The 8,056-nt window shown below is 38.5% G+C and overlaps 1 protein-coding gene and 1 non-coding gene across 3 annotated transcripts in view; one reads left to right on the forward strand and one right to left on the reverse strand.

Moving 5' to 3' along the window:
• TRIM2 (tripartite motif containing 2) overlaps positions 1-8,056 on the forward strand; it is a 163,187-nt gene that overhangs the window by 99,202 nt on the left and 55,929 nt on the right. The window lies entirely within an intron of this gene.
• On the reverse strand, positions 6,014-6,116 carry LOC144237294 (U6 spliceosomal RNA). The gene has a single exon (XR_013336812.1). It is a non-coding gene; the product is annotated as a U6 spliceosomal RNA (small nuclear RNA).

The raw sequence follows: 8,056 nt of genomic DNA on the forward strand, positions 1-8,056 counted from the left end.
TTTTTTTTTTTTTTTTTTTTTGCCTGCCTTTGAAGTAGACTCAAATCTGGGTGGAGTTCAATGGTAGCTTTACACAGGGGGAAAAAAATCCTTGGGTTGGACCTTAGATTTGCTTCCGGAAACAGTGGATATGATTATTCTGACAGCTTTCTCTACTAGTCTGCCCCACCCTTTCATTATTCCTCATTTTGGGAGGAGAGGAAAGCAAGTAGGAAGGCTGTTTATTTTAAGCTAGATATTGAATATTAATAAGTGGATTTCTGAACCAAAAGGCAAAATGGTATCTCTCTTAAGATAGATCCAATATCATTGCTTTAGATTCAGAAGGAACCATTTTAAAAATCATTAGTTTGTTTCTTTGGCTTAGATCCTATTACTGCAGTTTTATTCCTCGTGAATAATTGTTAGAGGTTTTTGTTTATTTTTTTAGATTAGAATATGTAAGGAGAACCATTTGTTTGTCTAGATTCTTCAGTTGATTTCTTAAGTATTAGGATTTAGTTCTACTTAGTGTGAAACTATTTTCTGGTGTCTTTCATTATTTTTGGGCAGATGCTTTAGCAGCTCGATCCTAACCCTCTGTAATGTTAAATAATGCACGCCCCTCCCGAGTGAGTGAGCACACAATGAGAAGTTTCATGTGTGCTGTGGTATGAGAAAGCAGCTTTTTGTTACAGAGAAGTGAGTCGTGGCCTATCCAAAACCTCTAAGTATTTCTTTCCAGTTTTCTCCTAGAAAGACCCAAGTGATTTGCATTGGAAAGGTTAAAATAGGACTGAATGTACAAATGTTCTCTATTACAATGTGCCTGTTTCGAGAAACGGGAACTCAGGATATATATTCCATGTATTTTAAAAATGGAGAATAAAATCTATACATATTTTTCACCATAGTTAATATTATAATCCTGAGACGACTTATTTTTTTTCTACTTACATGAAAAAAGCTTTTGGGATTTTGTTGCTTGTGAAAGAAGCAAAAACACTCATTCTTTGTCTTACTAAAAATCAAAAATGTTCTTCGTTTGGATATTTGGAGACATTAATTTCTCCAAAGTTACGACTTTCTTTTATCTATCTCTAAGTCAAAGGAATTCCAAATATGTAGCAATTTTTAAAAATTTAACCTAAGCTTAATTTTTTTTTATTTTTTTTTAATAGTTTATTGTCAAATTAGTTTCCACATAACACTCAGTGCTCATCCCCACAAGTGTCCTCCTCCATGCCCATCCCCCCTCCCCCCACATCCATCAGTCCTTAACCTAAGCTTAATTTTTAAGACTCCCTTGTGCTTTTTTTCATCATCTCTCTGATAAAACTAAGACTTTAACAAACCATTTGTATTATTGAAATATATGGAAGATAAATACTTTTACACTTTAAAAAATTTGCTGCCAAATTATTTACTCTTTAAAAAAATGTTTTTTCTTTAAAAAATGTGACTGACTTCTGATTATGGAATAATTATAATTTGCACACACCTGTAATTGCTTTTTTTGAAAATGTCTGATGCCATCTGTGCCCTTTATTACTTATGTAAGGATTTTGATGTCAGAATGGAATTTGTTCTATAATGGGGTTAACAGATCAGGTTTCCTCCTAGAATTTGAAGGTTTAGATTAAGCCAGATACTGAGGGGGAAAAATGAGCCCAGTGTAATTATTCAAACAGCACCTTGGAAGGAACCTTCATTACTGCTTTCTGCGTGCTAGTCTTTCTACCCTCTTTTACTTTACCCTTTTCTGCCTTTATGTTCTCAATCACCTCCGTTCCTCCATTAAGTGCTTTTTATTAAGGTAAACATTTATTCTAATCAACAACAAAATTAAATAATGTATTTCCTGTCCAGGGACACAAGGGGATTTGCTGTTACATAGGCCTCTGTCTTTGGAAGTGCTGATGTAGAATAAATTTCTCCTCCTTCTTGCTAACCTCGCCCAGCTCCCGGAGCTTAGGGCTTTGGCCTTCCTCTGTCTTTTTTTTTTTGTGGCCCCAGAATATGCAACCTCCTTGTAGTCCCAAAGGAGAGCGAGGGAGGAGTCTTGGCAAGATGATGGATATGGGGAGAGGAAGCCGCACTCAGCCTGACTGTCCCAGGTCACTGTCCATGCATGTTAATTAGTCTGACCACTTAACACTCCATCACACAGACCCAGCCTTCTGCACCTGAGAGAACCCAAAGCAAATCGTTAAGAACTGACTTAATTGTATTATAAAAGGTAGGGACGTTTATGAAGAAGGCAAAGACAAATAGTTATCTATACTGAGAGGTAGAGGAAATAATAGGCATAAATATTCTAAAGACAAGTTGGGGGCTTGGCGTGAATCAACTTCCATGTAGTAAAACCCAGCAACCTTAGGAAGCTGTCTTACATTGCACCCTGGAAATAATAAGAGCCCTTGGAAAGCTTGGGCACATCCTTGCCTGGAGACAGAAGTTAAAGTGGATGGCTTCCGGAATACACACCCACTCTCCCTCACACACGTACACTCATGCATGTACTATTAGAAAAGATATTGTATCTGGCCTTCTAATTTACAAAATGGCCCATTTGGGAGGCTTGATTTAACTGGAAATAGGTCACCCTGTTTTAATTTCACGGAAGATTGTCCTCTTTTCTTTCTTCTAGTTAAGTCCTCTGTAACAATGCAAATTCAGTTACAGGTGAATAAAAATATGCTCATAAATTTTAAAAGCTAAAAGTAACCTTGTTTCTTTAGTCATGTTGTAACCTGTGCCTTGAGCTCTAGGTACCATCTGTCCTGGCAGGTAAAAGATAGAGCATTGTGAGTTATAGATAATCCTAATGGTTCAAGTTTTCTTTCTATAAATGTATTGGAAGATTTTTAACTTCTTAGGAAACTGAATTTATTTTTATTTTTTAGTGATTCAGAATTTACTACTTTCTGTTTTTAAAATATTATTTATTTTTTGAGAGAGAGAGAAAGGAGCAGAGAGAGAGTGGGAGACAGAAGATCAGAGAGAGAGGGAGACAGAGGATCTGAAGTATGCTCCATGCTGAACGCAGAGAGCCCGATGTGGGGCTCAAACTCACAAACCATGAGATCACACCTGAGCTGATGTCAACTGCTTAACGGACTGAGATACCCAGGCACCCCTGGAAGCTGATATTAGCATGTCTGCACCATTGTCATTGGCAGTAAAAATGTAATCATCCTAATAAATAAATCCAGCTAAGTGGCAACAAAGAGAAGCAGTAACCCAGGAATGCCATAAAATTAAATAGAAATGGAATCTAGTGCCTTCAGGATGGTATATAATCAAATATGCCGACTCTTACCCGCAAATCACATGTTAAAATTTTATTTTCCAAAGGAATCTTGACCTGTTTCCCAACCGTGTTTCCTAGCCCAACCAACAAGTTTTCATCCAACTCTCTCCCCTTCTCAAGCAGAGTGCTTTCAGTTTGTCTTTTTGTCTTCCAGCCTCCCTTCCGCTCTTCCCTCTCTGGTGTCAGCAATAAAAAGTTTGGATGATTACCTGACCTAAATGGTATACTCTGGGGTGGGAATTATGGTCTCAACCCTAGAATTGTGGACCCAGGCATTTTCCTTTTGTTTCTTCTCCTCTCAAGTTCTTCTTTTCCACTTGGTTGTCATTTCCACCAAGTTCTAGGAGATTTGAGAACATGAGCCAGAAAAAATACCCAAGGCAACGGGAGGGAAGGAACGCTGGGATTTGGGGTTTTTCTCTGCCCAAGGATTTTGTTACATGCGTATTGCATTGTTGTTACAAAAGCTGTTGAGTGGGCACACCCCACTAATGAGGAATTTACGTGTCAACTTTCTTAGACTTTGCTCACGTGTGTCCTCAGTGGTTCTCAATTCCTGTTCCGCATTTATGAGTGTGTTTAAGTATGTCACTGAATATTTACCCTCTGGCTGACGGCTTGTGTTGCTAAAGATTAGACGATCACATGGGAAGGCAGGTAATGTCTGATGTCAAATGAAAGCATTCACATGACTGATGACAACCATGCTCTTTATCGTGTAAGTCAGCCAGTGCTGCTTTTTTCTGCTCCTGGGACTGAATCCATTCCCATGTTATACTTTATTTACTCAGTTCATTCAAAGAAATGATGAGTGTCTATCATGTACGAGGCACAGTTCTAGCTGCTGCAATCTTTGCCTTCATGAATCTTACATCCTAGAGAGGTGGGGAGGAGACAATATGCAAGATAAACACATTACATACTATATCAGAAAGTGACAGGTGCTACAGAGACCGGAGATAGCAAGTGCGGGGGTGTGGGGGACAAGTTTCAATTTTAACCAGAATGGTCAGATTGAGAAGGTGCTATTAAGCAGAGTGGTAGAGAGGAGAACGAAACCCCTCCTGTGAGCAGTATTGCTATTGGTTTTCCACTGACAAGGAGACTCAGCCAGCCTCCCCACATAGCTAGAGCTCCCATAGCTAGTTAATGTCAAGAGCACCCTAATGTTGGCTATTTATGTAGTTTTAAAATGGCTCTTCTTAGAGCGCCTGGGTGTCTCAGTCAGTTAAGAGCCCAACTCTTGATTGTGGCTCAGGTCATGATCTCCTCGTTCATGAGATGGCGCCGCAAGTTGGCCTCTGTGCTGACAACTTGGAGTCTGCTTGAGATTCTCTCTCTCACTCTCTCTCTCTGCTCCTCCCCCACCTGCTCTCTCGAAATAAATAAATAAACTGAAAAAAAATTTTTAAACTAAAATGGCTCTTCTTGCCATCTCTTTTCTGTCATTTCCTTTGTGTTGGCCTCTTGTCAGTATATTCAGTGCGAGTTCCCGCATCCAAGAGGAGCCGGGTTCCTACAGAGACAAAGCCCACCCCCAGCATGTCTGCAGGTGCTTCTGTCCAGAAATTGGGTTTGCAGATCTCCAGGAGAAGAGTAATTCTACATTCTGATCTCTTTTCTTCCCATGTGCTTATTTCCGCCAGTTATGTGAGTAAGAAGGATCACTGACACTTCAGAAACCAAGCTGGGAAAGGAAAACAGCCGAGACTCTAAACCAGTATTTATTGCTTTTCTAATCAAAACAACCAGAAACTGTGGTAGCGCCCAAACACTTTGATTAAAGGCTGTCATATGTTTTATGTGTGTTCCTCGTGGCATATTCAGACTGATGGAAAGCTTCCCGGGGTGCTTGTTAGCACATTCTGCGCCTCCATTTTTCTTGGTACATTATCCCTTTAGGAGTAGTCAAATAGTCTTTTTATTGTGGGGATCCAGTTATATTCAGGGAATGATCATTACCCTGGCAGTGTCTCAGTTTGGGGATCTTTGGGGGCTTGGAAGCCTTTTGTGTTGATTCTGAGAGTCCTAAAAATCCAGACGTCTTCAACAGGTCATTGTGACAGATCTGTAATATTGTCATGATTTTAAATTAGTGTTAATGAGTCAACTCAATTCACCATAAATTAACAATACTAACAAAGACATACTCCCACCCACTTCAATAATTATTGTAAAATTAGAATGAAATATTTTTATTTCAACATCAGAGCAGAATAATGTGAGCTCAGGAAATTCCTTTTACTCAAATTATACCCTGATTAAAACAAATGTTTTCTCCTTGCCCAAACCCTAAAATTCTAAGGTTAAAAAAAAAAAGAGTGAAACAATGCGATGTTTTCTCTGTACTTTCTTTGATACTCAGCATGACTGATTACTTCAAAGGGGGATATGAAATTTTTCACAAGTTATTCAAATTAAAATGATTTTTTAACATATTTTAACTGGAAAGTTCAATATAATTTTTTAACAATTTATTTATTTGTGTGTTTGTTTGTTTTATTTATTTATTTATTTTTGAGATAGAGAAACAATGTGAGCAGGGGAAAGTGGGGGGGGAGGGGGTGGAGGGAGAGAAAATCTTAAGCAGACTTCTGTACTCAGCATGCAGCCCAGATGCGGGACTTGATCCCATGACCCTTAGATCATGACCTGAGCCAAAATCAAGAGTCATATGCTCAACCAACTGAGCCACTCAGGCACCCCTTAGATATAATTTTTAAAAATATGGAACACATCATGTATTTGTGTGTCTTCTGTGCTCAGGGGCCAAGACAATCTTCTGTATCATTTCAATTTTAGTGCTGCTGAAGTGAGCATTCCATAGTTTTTATCACACACACACACACACACACACACACGTGTTAATCTTGTTTAAGATTAGGTGTCAGATAAAGCAGAAGACTTGAAATCTGAGCTTTCTGATTCACTGATTTTACTGGGTGACCTTGAGCAAGTCATTTAAACCCTCAGCTTTGGTTTCCTTATCTTAAAGAAAGACAAATCCATTCCTTCCCTTTTCTGATGTCATGGGGATATGGTTAAAGAAAAGCAGATGATGTGCCAACACTTTGAGTTCCTGAGACATGAGCCACATTTAATCCAATCAATGAATATCATACTCTACTCTCGTTCTTCAGGGAGACATTCTATGAAAGAGATAGCAGATAGTGCTGGCTAATTAATTATGTCACACTCACACTGTTTTAACTAGTGCAGTGAGTTCTGTTTGAATGTGACACTCTTATATAGCAGGTGCTTTCACAAGATTCTATCTGTTTATAAATCATGCTCTTTAATGAGCTTATCTAGAAAGTATAATGTTGGGATATGGGTGTGTCCTATATGTAACTATACTCAATTATGTATAACTAGTAGAATTTTTTAAATGTTAATGTATTTATTTTGAGAGAGAGCACCCACATTCAGGTGAGGGGGAGAGAGAAAGAAAGAGGGAGAGAGAGAGACAGAACGAGGGCAGAGCCCGACTTGAGGCTCAATCTCACGAACTGTGAGATCATGATCTGAGTCGAGTGAAGAGTTGGATGCTCTATCTACTGAGCCACCCAGGTTCCTCGATAGAATTTTCTTAATAAAAGTTGACATACTTTTAAAAAATTTGGTGAATTGGTGGGGAGAAAGAACTTTCATTCATGTTTGCAAAGAGCTTTGGTTAAAAAGTGTAGAATTGTTGATTCTGTTAATATGGTATATTTCCCAGCTTCAAACACAGGTCCCAGGCCAAGTTAAAATGTTATATATAAACCAAGCTTCTGTAGTGCATACAGTCTTCTTAAAGCACACAGTCAAGGGAGGTGTGGTGGTTTAAGGGATGAACAGGCTATAAGTTTTGCATTCTGGCAAACTTTTTAACTGAGTGAAGGTTTTCAAAAATCTGTGGAATGAGAATAATATTACTTCCTGCCTAGCGTCATTGAAAATTAACATTTCATTTTGGTAGAGTGTATCTATTGGGGATTGGGGGGCTGTAGATACTTTCCCAAATATTTAGAAAATTAAGAAGTGAATTTTAGCTTAACCTTGGTTTACCCCTTTGGAATAGAAGCCAGATGTTCTTCAAAGTGGTAAATGAAGCTGTGTTTTATGTTGTAACTTTTCTCTCCTTTAGAGGCCCTCTGCATTTTTCTCTCTTGCTCTCTTCTATTTCTCTTTTTCTGGCACGATCTCTGACATTTTGAAACCTTCTCTGAATTAATTTCACCAGGTCCTTCAGATTCCCACACATAAATACCAACAGACATTTCTTAAAATATTAGAAATTATTTGCCTTTGTCTCTGCTCTGTGGCAAATACATTTTAGCATAGAATCTATAAACCTTTATTTCTGAAGAGAACACTCTGAACCACATACAAAGGTTTTAATAAAAAATTCTAATTATTCTGGGGCGCCTGGGTGGCTCAGTCGGTTAGCTTCTGACTTCAGCTCAAGTCATGATCCAACCCGATTTGAGCCCTGCGTTGGGCTCTGTGGCGACAGCTCAGAGCCTACAGCCTGCTTCAGATTCTGACTCCTCTCTCTGCCCCTTCCTCACTCATGCTCTTTCCCCCCCTCTCTCTCTCAAAAATAAATAAATCTTAGAAAAAATTTAAATAATTTCTAGTTATACCATCCTTGCATGTTAACATATGTAGGGGAGGGAAACCTTTTTTTTTTTACACACTTAAATTCTGTTCCTGAAGACTGTGAATTAAACTGACCAAAGATTATCGGGAGATTTCACTGGTAGTTTATTTTTCCAAAAT

Source organism: Crocuta crocuta, unplaced genomic scaffold, assembly GCF_008692635.1.
Source record: "Crocuta crocuta isolate KB4526 unplaced genomic scaffold, BGI_CrCroc_1.0 scaffold166, whole genome shotgun sequence".
Lineage (NCBI taxonomy): Eukaryota > Metazoa > Chordata > Mammalia > Carnivora > Hyaenidae > Crocuta > Crocuta crocuta.